This window comes from Vulpes lagopus, chromosome 6 (genome assembly GCF_018345385.1).
Source record: "Vulpes lagopus strain Blue_001 chromosome 6, ASM1834538v1, whole genome shotgun sequence".
NCBI lineage: Eukaryota > Metazoa > Chordata > Mammalia > Carnivora > Canidae > Vulpes > Vulpes lagopus.
Window position 1 is genome coordinate 97,602,041 of NC_054829.1, and position 15,324 is coordinate 97,617,364.

Below are 15,324 nucleotides of genomic sequence, written 5' to 3' on the forward strand. Positions count from 1 at the left end.
AGACACACACACACACACACACACACACACACACACACCCATATACATACAGTTACATATACATATATATCTATGTTTATGGCCGTTCTATATTGAAAACTACAATATTTATTTTAGCTTTTCTCATTTTAATATCTGTAGCTTCTTTCTCTAACTTTGAGAAATCTGGCTCCCATTATCCTCAGTATACTTACTTATATGGTCAGTCCTCATATAAAAGCAATCTATTGCCCTTGCCAAGCTGCCACACACACGACTAGGTGCACCTTCCTCACAAGAGCCCCGACATACCTCTGAGATGCTGCAGCTTTACAAGGTAGGCCTTCCTATCTCAGGCTCTGATCCAATAGGTTTTGAGAAGGAGGGAAAATAGAAGGATGGAAGGGAAGGAGCGATGGATGGAGGGATGGAAAGTTCTTCCATTTAATGTAACTGAATTTACCAATATTTTCCTTCACTGTTTGGATTTCATTGTCTAAGAATTCCCTCCCTATTCCAATTTTGTAAAGACAGCCTGACACATTTTCTCCTAAAAATTTTATAATTTTGTCTTCCTCATTTAAATCTTTCCTTGGGATTGATTTTTATCTATAGCATGTGGTTAAGGGTCCAATTTCTTTCTTCTTTTTCTTTCCTCCTCTTTCTCTTTTTATGTTTATTATTATGATTATTTTATAACATGGAAAATATTTGTCCCAATAGCATATATTAAAGTGCATTTCTTACTCACAAAATATGCTTTTTAAAACTGCAAAGTGAAAGTAATTTAATTTGAAAAAGAGAAGAGAAAATTCAGACTATATCATGTCTGAGTCTCAACAGATCACATGCCTTTATCTTCAGTTGCAATCATTTTGAGTCACACCATAATATTTCTTGGGAACAAAAATCAAATGTTAAACCAAGGTGGGCATTCATATTTCCAGCAGAACTAAAGGATTATTCAGATTGCATTGCCAAGAAGCTATTATTTATTGAAGCAGAAATAATAGGGCCATTTGTAGGATTTGTCATTAGAAGGCATCCCCTAACCATTTGCTTGGCATGCATTGCCTTTGATTAATATGGTATTGCACACACATTTATGGCTGCCCTTTGATATGAATATTTGTCACAGCTGACACTGATGGGCACAGAATCATTTCTGACTGGCCAACTGGCTATGTTGACTCATCCAGGATATAGATGCTCTAATCTTTTAAAAGAAGATAATGTAGCAATACAGAATGTGCTTTGTTTAAAACAATTGCAAACACATAATAAACCATAGTAATAAATTTTCCAGTAGAAAATAAGTCTTAGAACTATAGGGTATGCTTATGGGTGAATTAAAGCCCTGTACACTTAATGAGGTATAATGTCTAAAGTATGCCAATAATGTGTGTTGGAGATCTAACCTGTTATTACCCTATGGAGGTCATATTCATGTGTTTTGTGAGCAAGGAAGCCACTTTTAAAATAGAGACTATGGGCTTTTTCCAATATTAATCTTAGGGGTAATTGATATTTTATATTTGTCAGTTACTAACTCTTATTTTCCCTTGATGGAAACCATATCTGTTGCATTTATATCCTGTGTAAAACTGAAATTTTCTCTTGTAGATGTATTAATATGCTTGATATGGTGACTCAGCAGCTGGTAGGAAGTTGACGCTCTCAGAGGTTATCAGTGGATACTTCCATCATCACTCAGCAGTGATAAAGGGAATTTATGTAAGTGATTGCTTTGTGAACACAGCAGCAGTCCACGATAATATTCTGCTTCCTAACCCCACGACAAGACTCAGTGAAGATGTTAAATGTGGATAATGAATTTATAATAGAAATCTTGGAACAGGACAACGTTTTGTACAGAGTAGGAACAGTAAGCTCTTCTTAACTGCCCAGACCTACTAGAGCCTCTTTCTCAGCCCTTTTTTCTGGGCTTGTTTTCTAAGCCAATCCCTGGGTTTTCACTTTTGAGAATGAAACCCCTTTTTCCCAACCCCCAGTCATTCTCCACCCCTTTTCTTACTTCCTACGCCCCCACAACACCTCTCCAACACAACCATGCTCTTTCCCTGCCCTATGCTTCTGGCTGACTTGACCCAACTTGATTCTCAGAGCAGATCGCCTCAGCCTACTCATTGTTCCTAGACCTGCTTTATGTGGGGCAGTCTTAAAAAAACCTCACAATACCACTTCCTTTCAAAAAATGGGTTGCTGATAATTGTCATTCATATTTACTATATGCCCCAGCATGTGTATTGGGCACCACAGAAAGATATGAATGGGGTGTCTACCCCACCCTGGGGAGTCTTGGTCACAGAGGACCTCTAGGCTGGTAAAATTCCTCTCCTTTAAGTTTGAGCAGCACTTGGAACAAGCAAATTGCATCCAAGAAATATGAATTTGTAGAGAGATTGTCAGTTATCATCTCACTGAAAAACACTACTGGCAAGACACTTAGGTCTTCTGGTTGACAAGTTGCATTTCTGGTTAGAAAAACCATCTGAAAACATGTCCAGTAATTTGTTTAGTATGTAGAGCCCAAATTTAAGAGAACTGGGTGTCTTGTATGGGACATTCTGTGAAATGAAGACAAAACCTAGTGACTTTTCTTTGCTTCTAGAGCTCATCTTTATAGTAATCTGGATGAGTCCAAATGCTGCAAATTAGTAGTTCTTATCTCCATAGATAATGAAGATCAGATCCTAAAGCGGCTGTTTTCAAGGCCTAGTGACTTTCTCTTTCAGCCTGGTGATCTCTTGATATTGAAATTATGTTTCTCTGAGCATTTATCTATTGGCATATACACAGGAAAGTAACTGAGGACTTAGACACAATAATTTTGCTTTGGAAATCACACTCTAGAAGGTAAATAAAGCTCCAAAGCCTGAAAGATAGAAGGTGCTCTGTAAATATGAAAAACCCAATGATAAATAAATGAGTACAAATAATTCAAAATTAACTAAAAATTTTTGAAGAACTTTATGAAAAATAGATTCAAAAGTGGCCATTCTTTGTGTCGAATTCTTTTAAGAAGAAAGTAGTTTTATAGAACTAGTAATGAATAACAGTTGATACATCATTTATTGAAAGGTTTCACATGCAAGGGATGACTCATTAAGGTGGAGAATCCCACACTGTTCACTTGGAATCTAATTTGCAAGACTTTCTGTTCAGTAAAGCCCAGTAGCAACATGGCAGGAATAAAAATCTGCCAAATCAAATTGAGCACGTACTCAAAGCTTTTCTTTCTTCCAGTTATAAAGTGAAAAAGAGCTCTTGTAAAGAAGAAAAGTAAAGAAGAATATGTAGGGTGCCTTGCTGTGTGTGCTTCACATGTTCAAATATATCTTTTCAATAAGGACCAAATGTCATTTTCAGACATAACCCTTAGTCAGTTTTGTTAATGTATACTCTTTGTGAAGCCATAATCACAAACTGTATTTGAATGAAATGGCCTTATTATACATGAGTTGCCATGCTTTGTACCACATGATGGTGTGACCATGAGCAAAGCTGCTCTGTGGCCAAGGACCAGCCATTGAGCCAAAGGCAGTCATTTATAGTCTGGCCAGCAGCTTATGAGCTGGCTGGAGCCATAACAATGCATACTAAGGATGTTCCTTTAGCACCCAATGCATGCTGCATTCCGACACTTTCTCTCAGGGAGTTCAACTAAAAGATAGAGGCAGCTGGTGGAAAAGAAGACCTGAAGGCCCAGAAATAAGGCAGTAAACAGAAGCCTGAGACCACAAAGGCACAGAGACAGTTTTCAATGGTATCATAGTAAAGGCAGAGTGCTGTCCAAAATGGTGGAACGCTAGAGTAGAGGATGAATGATGTGTCTTGTTGATGGAATGTGAAAATAAAGGCCAATCAAATGACAGCAAGCAAAAGCTATTTGTTCTGAGTTTGCTATAGCAAGGGAGACTGCCATGTCACTTGCAGCCTTTGACAGAGCCTCAAAGCAGGCAGAGGAGTGGGGGAAACTTTATAGTAGATGAAAGAGAAGGCTTCTGGTGTGCCCTCATTGAGGCCTTTGGCAAGGGGAACTACTGGTGGGCTAACTAGAAGTAGGACATTCTGTGTGATTGGTTAGGGGTGCATATTTGGCTTTCTCTGATTTACCCTAAGTTGGAAGCAGGAACAAAAATTAGGGCAGACATTGATTATTAATGAAGCCCTGGACATTTTGGGCTGATTGTTACAGAAATTATTGTTTAGCTTCCTGGGTTGCCACCAGAAATGGCAATCTGGCTTCCTTCAAGTGAGATATAACTGGTTGTTCATTGCAGACAAGGGGTTGGCTTCCTGGGAAAAGGACTGTAGGTTGCCAGCCAATGGTCTAGTTTTATATATGGTGTAGCCATTGTCCATTTGTGCGTTCAGTCCTTAAGGAGTCTAGCTGTTGTGTCTGTAGTCCCATTCTCCAGAGGGCCTGCCTCTGCAGTTGTTGAAATTGTTTCCAATATTTTCTGCTTTAAAACTGTTTAAAACTGTTTCTGTTTGGGGCACCTGGGTGGCTCAGTCAGTTAAGCAAATGACTCTTGGTTTCGGCTCAGGTCATGATCTTGGGGGTCATGAGATCGAGCCCCCCATCATGCTCAGTGCTCAGCCAGGAGTCTGCTTGAGATGCTTTTCCACCTCCCTCTCCCTCTACTCCTCCACACTGTTCCAGCACTCTTTCTCTCTCTCAAATAAATAAATAAATAAATACAGTCTTAAAAAATAAAAACAAAAGACTGTTTCTGCTTTTAAAATTAGGATTGTCTGAAGTTTAACACAAAACTCCCATATGCTGGAAATGCCCTCAGTTCCAGGCAAACCGGGATGGTCAGTGGCAGTACCTATTAATATCCTTTCAGTAGTCCTAATTAACTGAGTTAATAAGCAAGGCATTGATGGTTTTTAACATCTCATCATGTTCAGCGCTCTCTATCCCTCGAAATATAAAACAGCCTAATACAAGGCAAAATGATATCCTCATTTTTAACAAGCAAGGTAGTGAAAACTCCATTTCTCTCGGATCATTTGCACATGAGTGCAATAGAATGCTGCATTGGGAATTAGGAGGCCTGCCTTTGCTGCCAGCCAGCTCTGTGACCTTGCATACATCGCAGAGGAGCAGAATGGTAACGTGTGCACTTTCTGGAGACTTGGTTTCAACAATTTGTTCACTATAGCTTTGGGAAAGTTACTTTACTTCAGAGCCCAAATTTTCTCATTTGCAAAACAGAGATTCTACTCATCTAGCTTTTAGGATCATTGTAAGAAGTGTATAAAATTACATATGTAAAACAGTTATCCCATTGCCTGGTGTGTAATATGCTTCAATAAATCTATACATTTTGCAAATATATTTTTCTTGCTAATACCACTGATCAGGGCCTGAGTTGTGCCCCCCTCAACCAATTCGTATGTTGAAGTCCTGACCACCACCACCCTATATCTGAGAATGAGACTGTATTTGAAGAGAGACAGTTGAGTTAAAATGAGGGAATAAGGGCGGGGCCTAGACCAGTATGACTGGTGTCCTTACAAGAAGTGGAGATTAGGACATAAACAAGTAGAGAGGCAAGAAGAGGTGAAGACACAGGAGGGAGGCAGCCATCTACAAGCCAAAGAAAGAGGCCTCAGAAGAAACCAACCCTGCCAACACCTTGATCCTGGACTTCTAGCCTCTAGAATCATGGGCAAATTCCTCTTGTTCAAGCCCCCTGATACTTAGTTATGGCAGTCCTAGTGATTGACTATATCTCTAAAGATGACATCCTAATTCAAATAAACAACTTGAGATAGAGTAGCAACATTCTATAGTCTGCTAGCTGGTCAATTATTGGTTGATTTAATCTATACCTGATGCTCATACATAGCGAGAAAATATGCAAAATGTTTTCATCCAGAAGGTCTCCACAGCAAGCAAATATTTCTATGTCTCAGAATTAGTGGGTTTCTAAAGATGTTGACTGAAATCACAGTATCTCTCAGCTGTATAAAACTTAAAAATTACCTGTTGGGAAGAAGATTTCTATTTTTTCAAAAATACTATGTTCCTAATCTCAACAAATAAGACAAGAGGGGTTTCAGAGAGCTGTTTACATACTCCATACTGAAATAGACTGTCCTCATACCCAGAAAAGCAGGGAGAGTGTTCTGAGAACAAACAGCTGCTGTCAAGAAGGGTTCCCTCTTCCCCATCTGTCACTCTCAATTCTTGGGACTACATCCTGGCCTCTGGGTATCCTTGTGAATCTTCAGGTGCTACTGAGCTCTAGTGCCTTAATGACCACACAGTGGGGACCTTCACCCAGGAAACTGCTACAGAGCACCAGGGGAGGCTGTTGTCTTGAGTCTGCCATGACTGTGATAACTTAGCTTTTGATAAAAGTACCCAGTTATTGGAGGGCAGGATATTTCAGCGATTGCTGAAAGGAGTTAAAAGGTCAAGGCTACAACTTCAAGCCATTATACTGTGAAGTTCTTTTTTCTCTTAATTGTTTGCTAAGAGGCACAGGTTATCTGCAGATGCCTGATTGGCTTTGAGAGAGACTAAAATTCCCCCATGTCCTACATGCCCGGAGGAGAGTGTGAGCTACTCTCACTGAAGAACCAACTACCAGTGTGGTTTGGGTATACGTTTTCTCCAAAAAGACAGGAACAGTGCAAGAGGAAAGATAAGTAATAAAATAAAATAGGTAATCTTGCCATGCTGAATGGCAACTACAAGTAACACAAAGTAACACTACAGCAAATATGCTGTAAAAACACTAGGCATATCTCCTCAAGAGAATAACATAGTAATTTCCAATGCTCCCATGTGGGACACACAAAAGAGCTTTGAAAAAAAACCACAAAACAAAAAACAAAAACCACAACCTGAGGAATCCAAGCTAACAGAGGTTTCTAAAAACCCAGCAGCATGGAGTATCTAACAAGGAAGAAAATATCTAGGGTACACAGAGTGCCAAGCACCCCATCAATTTAGTTAATCATCTGCAACCATATTACATGCTTTGACTGACTACAGTTTGGATATTTGGGTTTCCTGTAACATCAACCTCCATGTGATGTCTGAGCTCAATTGTCTTCTGTCCCCCTGAAGGCAGTGGTGGGGAAGGACAGAGTGGAGGTTGGAGGGGCATGGATTGCTTCTCAGGCTGTCAGAGAAGCAGCTGTTCCCTCCTAACAGGGACTGAATTTCAATCTGAAGACTTTTGTCACAATGCTTTTTACCTCTTTTCCAACTTTCCAAATTTGAATTCTATAAACATCTGTATGCATTTTGTATCACTATAGAAAACAGCTACACCTTTGATTTAATTTTTAAGTATCTTTTCAAATATTTTGAGATCATTAAATGGTGCTATGACCTGATCTTTAGTTTGGGGGATATATTGTTTACCAAAGAGCCAAATAGCAGTTTCCAGACAGCAATTTTAAAGTCATGGGAAGCTTGCCAGTTACTCTGAACTCCCATCTTTCCTTTCCATCAAATGAAAAGGATGGTCAGGAGAAAAGAGACATTATTTTTTTAGTCTTTGCAAACTTTGATCAGTCTACAAAATCCCATTTCCAAGGACGGTGACTGTGAACTGCTTAATGACTATAAGTCAAACAGGTTTCATAACATTCTCCAAAGGTATGATTTTAATTCAGGTTCAAGCTTCTACCTTTCTAAGTGATGGCTTCTTTCATGCTTGCTTAATTTTTTTCTTGCCTTGTGCCACTATAATTATTTTAATATAAATCAAATACAAAAGGATAGGATTTTCAACCATATCCTTCTACTTGCTAAAGCCCTCAATCAAGGCCCAACTAAGATCCCTCTAACAACCTTGTAGAATCTTCTCCATATGGATGGATCTAATCTTGCCCTTCCTAAGTGTCCTACAGCATCATGTATCCCATCTAGAATAGCACTCACCGTATCAGAAATGTCTCTCAACACTGGATTATATACTCTTTGAGGAGAGAAATAGTACATGATTCTTTGTATTCTCAGGGCCTGTGTTCTCCCCCCATATAATCCCTGGAGTATAGTCAATGCTCCATTAATCCTTGTTGAATCAATTTAAGGCTCTATTGAAATCAAAGACACCACTGGATACCTCTGTTTTATGAAAACTCACTCATGATCAAGGTGCTAAAAAATAAAGACCATCCCAAGACAACGTTTATACATGATATTCCATCTTTGGAATAATTTTCTATAAAGTTACCAAAACAGTCCCACAACTGTAATGTGATGTTTATTAAGGCCATTGACCTAGAAATTCATAAAAAAAAAAAGCTATTGCAGAAAGAGCTGACGCCAAGATCTTTGCAACTCTGAGAGCTATAATGGTATAAAGATGGCTAGAGCATGTTAAGGACCTTCTTTTTCTATTTCATCAAGAACATTAAGAATCAAAAAGAATCAAATAAATATTTGCTTTGTACATTTATCTCTATTACCATGAAATTTTCTCACAGGTATTTGCTTAATCACATATATTAGTGACACCTGAAAGGGGCTTAGCAGTTTAAGATTTGACCATGCTTTATCTTAATATTTTAGGGCCTCATTCAACAAGTACGTATAATTTACTATTTCCCAGGCACAGTGGTAGATGCTGGGATTATAACAATCAATACTCTTTCCTCCCCAAAATCAAATTCCTGTCCCTCTTTACTTCCTTAGTAATTTTAATCAGGGTAACAATGTGCCTGGCTAAAAATCTCAAGCTTCCTAGACCGTCATAATTGGGTGCAGTGAAGCAATACATTGCAGACAATAAAATATAAGCTGAAGGTTTTCAAGAAATCAACCTTATAATTTTAAGTTATTTGGGGGGCATTTCTCTGTTTCTTGCAGCTGAATAAATTTCTGACAATACAGCAAGGCAAACCCAAGTACTGTTGAAGTGTGACACTTAACTGCCAGAGGAATGATAGGGCTTAAAAGTTGACGTCTCATATCCTGAGCCTTTTATTTCTAGACTAATCTGAAATCTTCTCAGTGGGTGGATGAATGAGAAGAATTGAGGAAATACACCTTCCTCTGTTTTAGGGAAGGAAGTGGATTATGGACCCATTTTATTACCATTAGGCCTGAGATACAGTGTGGGTGTTTGTTGTAAGGCAGTATCACGCTAATGAATCCAGTTGGCGTTTGTGTTCTGTGGACAGGTAAAGAAGTAAACTTATAAGTAAAGGATCAGTTCCCACAGTGCTATGTCCCTCCTTTGGGCCACAATCTGGCCCTTCCAGGGGAAGGAACAGGATCTTTATAGGAGAACTCAAAGGCATTTTCTCTTCTTCTAAATCCAGATTTCCTTACCGACACTGCCACTGTACACCCTTGAAAAGAAGGCAGTCCAGGGCAAGAATTTTCTTATTAGCAAGCAAATTATGGCTGGAAGCCAAAACAACCAGCAGAGGAGTAAGTGTCTGGTTTGGGGGGAGAGGGGGCGATGCTAAATGAATTGAAATAGAGATATATTATTGCATTTCCTGCCTCTCTTTTGAGGTCACTTTGGTCCTTAGATCATCCTTTGTAATAATCACTCACCTCTGACTGGAAAAGCAAAGTCACTCCCACTGGCGGGTAAATATAGTAAGACACTTGCAATGCAATGCCTTTGAGGAGCCAGCATCCTCTCTATAGGGAGCAACCTCATCTCAATAACAAAGAGATAGTGAGGGACCTCCAGCTGGCCTGCTGGGTGTTCTGGGCCTCAAACAGCTGCTTCCGGATGTGTCATTCCCACCTTTCACAGCCTTTCACCGGAAATATTTACTGGCTCACACATAGAATAGAAAATCTTTCCAATTGGGCAAGTTGGTGCAAAGGCCCAAGGTGGGAGCTGTCAGAGTTCTTGGAGGAACACACCTGGAACAGCAGCCTGAGTCCCAGCGGAGGACAAGGAGGTTCCAGGCATGTCAGATGCCTTTGGTCACAGACATGGGGCTGGGTGCCTAGGATGGGGTCCTTCTCATTTTTTTCTTTATAATCCCATTGCTGCTGTTAAAGTTTTTAATTTTTCCAAGTCGCCATTACAAATACAGTGCCCCCTTCCTGCAACTGTGTGTGTGTGTGTGTGTGTGTGTGTGTACGCATGCATGCACACACGTGCACGTAACACCCATATATTTGTAGAGAAAGGAAAGTAGATGGGAAGAAAGAGCCTCCTGCACCCTGGAAACATATTTGCAATTACTCAAGACATTTGTAAATAACTATACTTATAGCTCTGTCAGAGTAGCTAAAATATAACAAACATAGTAAAGAGGTGAATGGACTAAAATAAAAAGTGAGTCTCAGGAAAGGGCCTTGCTGCTTGGTTTACAGAGCAGTTTTTTTTTTCTCCCTCTATCACCTGCCTACCAGGTCCCCGCCAGCTTGTCTTGCCAAGGCCAGTGACTCAGCAAAGCGTGCCTCCAGCAGCTACTGAATGACACCCTGGGAGCAGTTACTGTGGGTCTCTATACTCAAGAGCAGCATAAGGACTGATGAGGCATTGTATCTTTGTTCCTGTGGTTTGCATCTCAAAATGCATGCCCACTGCAGTGTGCATTTTCTGCACGCCTCTACCTTGCCTCAGCGCCATGGAGTGATGCAGTAAGAAGCCACAAGAGAGGCCTCCTGCAGTCTTCAGTCTCAAGCCTGTGATTTTCTCATCTGACTTGGCATTTAGAACAGCTGAGTAGCTCCAGCCCTGGCCAGATGTTGCTCAGAGCTGTGCAGCGGGGGTATCTTGCTTTGTGACATGATTAAGTGAAAGCATACGCTTTCTCTTTCCTTGACTTTCTCAGTGCCCAGAACTGAAATCAATCCAATCGGTAAAATCCTGATGCAGCAAACGATAAACGTCAAGGCTTACTACCCTTATTGAAAAAGCACCAGACTCAGCTCCCTCTGACACAGCTCCACAGCTGGGGGAGTTTTGCCTTTACCTGGAGAGCAGGCATTTCCCTCCCTGTTGAAAAGCAGGAAATTGCCATTAGATGGAGCTCCATGAAAGAAAGAAATAGAGGATGGGCTTTTTCTGGGCTAGGAAGAGGTTTTTCCTAGGAAATCTACTGGAATTGTTAAAGGAACAAGCTTCATTCTGGTATGTGATTTTACAGAGTAAAACTCCATAAGAACTCAGCAGACATCTCTCTGACATTAACGGTACCAGTGCAAACCCCTCCGCGTTAACATCCAAGAGGAACCTGGCAAATGGGAAATATGCAGGCCTTGGAAATGACATCAAAATCACCAAGAACAATCTAGTTCATGTCATGGGGGGGTTAGAGTATACCAGTGAACTCAGATCTCTTTGTAATTTGTAAAGTGGGCTCTAAACTAGCTCATTTACATCTCTCTGCTTCTTGATCATCCAGGCCACCAGGAGACTTTTGTGTGTTCAGACATGGAGCAAGCTAAAGTCAAAGAGATGGATGGTCTGGGAAGAGAAAGGCAACTTAGTGTATAGAGTCAGAACGAAGCTTCTAGGCTGGCTCCATGTGATGGTGTGCATGATGCTGGAACCAACTACTCCAGCCAAGCAAGATTGTTCTCCTTTGCTTTATGGGTAGGGTCAACTCAGAATGTGCATGATCCTGTGAATATGTATGTGTCATGGGAAAAACACAATCCTTCTGAGTATCACAGAAGAAAAAAACTGTAGTTTTTTTGTTGTTGTTGTTAACAGCCAGCTACTAGTATTATTTAACTGAATCATAATTATGGATATTCCACGTCAGAAATTTGTGAAACATGTTTCATTTCAGACCTTCTGTATGCCGAGGTCTCAGATACTACCATAGAGCTCAAAACAGCAAGAGAAAGAAAATAAAAATAAATCATTTCATTGAGTTTCTTTATACCCACATGAAACTATAGTACAAGATTTATATGCTATAAGCAGTGAAGAAATGATGGATTTAAAAAGTGAAAATGGTTCTATGAACTGATCTGCACCAATCAATTTTTGATTGTTTTATTTGTTTGTTTTAAGATTTTATTTATTTATTTGAGAGCGAGCAAGAGAGAGAGAAAAAGAGAGAGAGCATGAGTGCAGGGAGAGGGGTAGAAGAAGAGGGAAAAGCAGACTCCCCACTGAGCAGGGAGTCCAGTGACGCAGGACTCAATCCCAGGACCCTGGGATCATGAGGCAGATGTTTAACTGACTGAGCGCTCTGTTGTACCAATCAATTCTTGAAAGAAGTTGTTTTTCTTCTGTTTTCTAATTGTGCCTATATAATTCTTCCATCAATGCAGACATTGTCCATTTGTCCTTTTATTTTTACCCCATATACATCACTTGACGTGTCAGAAGAGATGTGCCTTTAAAGCATTTGTTTGTGAATCAAAATCTATTCTAATTTTTTTGAAACTGGTGGTTGCCAGAGGGAGATGGGTAGGGGATGGGTGAAATGGATAAAGAGGATTAAGAGGTACAAGCTTCCAATTATAAACTAAATTAGTCATGGAGATGAAAAGTACAACATAGAGAATATAGTCAATAATATTGTATTAACGTTGTGTGGTGACCGAGGGTGACTACACTTATAGTGAGCATTGATTAATGTATAGAATTGTTGAATCACTGTGTTGTACACCTGAACTAATATAAAACTATGTTATTTTTACTTCAATTAAAAATATATTTTAATCACACTGGGAGAGTCTTTATTACACTATTGAGAATAATTTCACAGATAAAACATTTTTTAGAGAGTGAATAATTAAACTACAGTAAATCTTTTACATACATAGGAGTTCGTATACTGAGTGTGCATAGTACAAAAAACTCTACACAAAGTAGCACATTGTGGTACCCTTTACATATATGGTGGGTGTTCTCAGTTCTGTCAGTTAGCTTGTGCCTTCCAAAAAGATATCCCAGAGATCCTCAAACATTCCGAAGATCTGAGTTCCTTCACTAGACCTCAAATGATGCTCTCCTTCACCTTCACCTTCACTTACATCCTGATTCTCACCCTGAACTCAACTATCCACCTGGTCTTAAGTCTGCTCACACCCAAAAAGCCAATGTATAAGAAATGATAGCCTTGTTACTGAGTCTCCCAGAAGAATAAGGGAAGAAATTTCAAGGGTTAGGAGGGCAAGATGGAAGAAAAGGAAGAGGGCAACAGAGCATAATCAAACAGTGCTGAACCATTTGTCTGTGATTCGACGTTAACTTCATCAGCGAGTGCCTGGATGGAGTATTCATTTGGATTTCTATTCTCGCACTTACCCTCCTGTCCCCCAACAAAGAAAAAAAAAACTAGATTCCCCAGGACTCACTGACTGATTGGGGAATGAGAAAAGAAAAGGATCAAGGGGGAAAAAAAAAAAAGAAAGAAAAGGATCAAGGAGGATGTGGTATTCCTGACTTGGATTACCAGTAGATGATGATGTTGTTCGCTGAGGTCAGGGTGGACACTTCTACAACATGTCTATCTGAATTTGGTAAAAGAGTGTGGTAAAGAATTGTTGTACTACTATTGCTTTATATCTATTTATAGTTCTCAAAGTTTTTCAAAAACACTATCTCTTTTGATATAACAGCCCAATAAAGTATGTAGGTTAGTCATCAATAGCCTTGTTTTCAAGATAATAAATCTGAGGCCCCAAATGCTTAAATGATTGTCCAAAGATCACAGAAGAAAGAAGTGGCAAGGCGGGGCTTGAACTTCGGTCTTCTGTTTCTGGATCCTTAGAGCACTGAGTTTAGTATTTATTTATGCTTTGTAACTTCATAAATGTTAGTTAAGTCGCCCTTACAAAAGTATATAGTCTCCAGAAAAGACAATGATAATAATGGTCTATGTTTAGTCTCTGATTTTCTCTGTCTTAGCACTATTGACCTTTTGGGCCAGGGGTTGTCCTGTGCACTGAACGGCTTCTAGAGCAATCCTGGCCTCTACCGATTTAATGCCAATAGCACATTCCAAGTTGCGACAAGTAAATACGCTTTTAGTCTTTGCCAAACATTCTCCAAAGGGCAAATCGCCCTTGGTTGAAAGTCACTGATTTAGTATGTTACAATCCTGGGCACATAGGAGAAGCCCAATAATTTCCTGGTGATTGAAAGCTAATATGCATCCTGGCATGTTTTTAATAGAAACTGATCAAACAACCAAGTTAAATTGGAGTGTAAAGTCAAGGACGTGGCCTTTTTAGCACTTGGAACAGTGCCTACCAAACTGGGGAGGATCATGAGGGGGACTGCCCTTCCGCTGGTTACCAGAATCAACACAATTCTATAGGGCTTAATTTAGGAAGAGAAGAGGGACCTGGTTTCTTTCAAAAGTAGGTATGTCCTACACACATCATGTACATATGTGTACATGTCATGCACAGTCTCGGCTTCCCTCCGCACTGCAGCAGCGGCCTGGAGTAGAGGGCACACTTGTGTGTGTTCAGAAATCCCAGCACAGGGAAGAGCTCCTCGAAACGCTGTGAGTGGAAGGAGCCCGGGACTTGAGCACCTTGGGAGCAGAGTCTATTTCTATCTCTGCTACTAACCGAGTAGTAAGACCTTTGGCAGGTCACTGCACTTCTCTGGACTCAGCGTCCTCATTCATAAAACGAGGAGGTTGGAATATATTATCTCCTAGGTACCTTCCAACTCGAACATTTCTTTATGATTCCATGACACAGGTCCCCAGCGCCCTGTGTGAAAACCTGCAGATTGCTTGTGCTACTGAGTTCAAGCTTTTCACATTCTTTCAAAGATAATAAAGTGCCTATATTATTCTTTAAACAACATTTCCAATGAGGGCTGAAGCAACACCCCTTAATAAAATACATTAATATTTCTGCAGTAAAATGTATGGCTGTTCAGACTCAGTGAAATACATAAAGATGATTAACAACAAGGCACTGGTTCAGGTTTAATTTTATTTTTTATTTTTTAATTTTTTTGGCCACAAAGGCAAACAAAAAGAAGAAACCCTCCTTGGTTTTCATACCACTTTAAACTTCAGAATTGTGGCTAGGCAATCCTCTATGTGTACTTAATTTTGATTATTGATAATTCATTAGTAAATCTTGTTATAAGGAAGTAAAGCCTGCTAAAAAGGCCTAGGGTGTACTTTAAAAATGTTTTTGGATGTAAGAGTTATATTTAAAAAAAAAAACAATAGAAAAAAAAAGGTCTTTCCTCAATATTTATTCTCTTGGTTTCCAATTTCAAAGCTAGCACAGTGGCATTCCCTCAAGCCTTGATTTTTCTTCTACTCTTGTTATCATGCCAAAAAATGATGATCCCAGGTAATATCATGTGATGGGAAAAATATGAACACCAAAATGAACATTAAATGAATTCCTTCTTTATCTTAATAAAAAAGTGAATAATC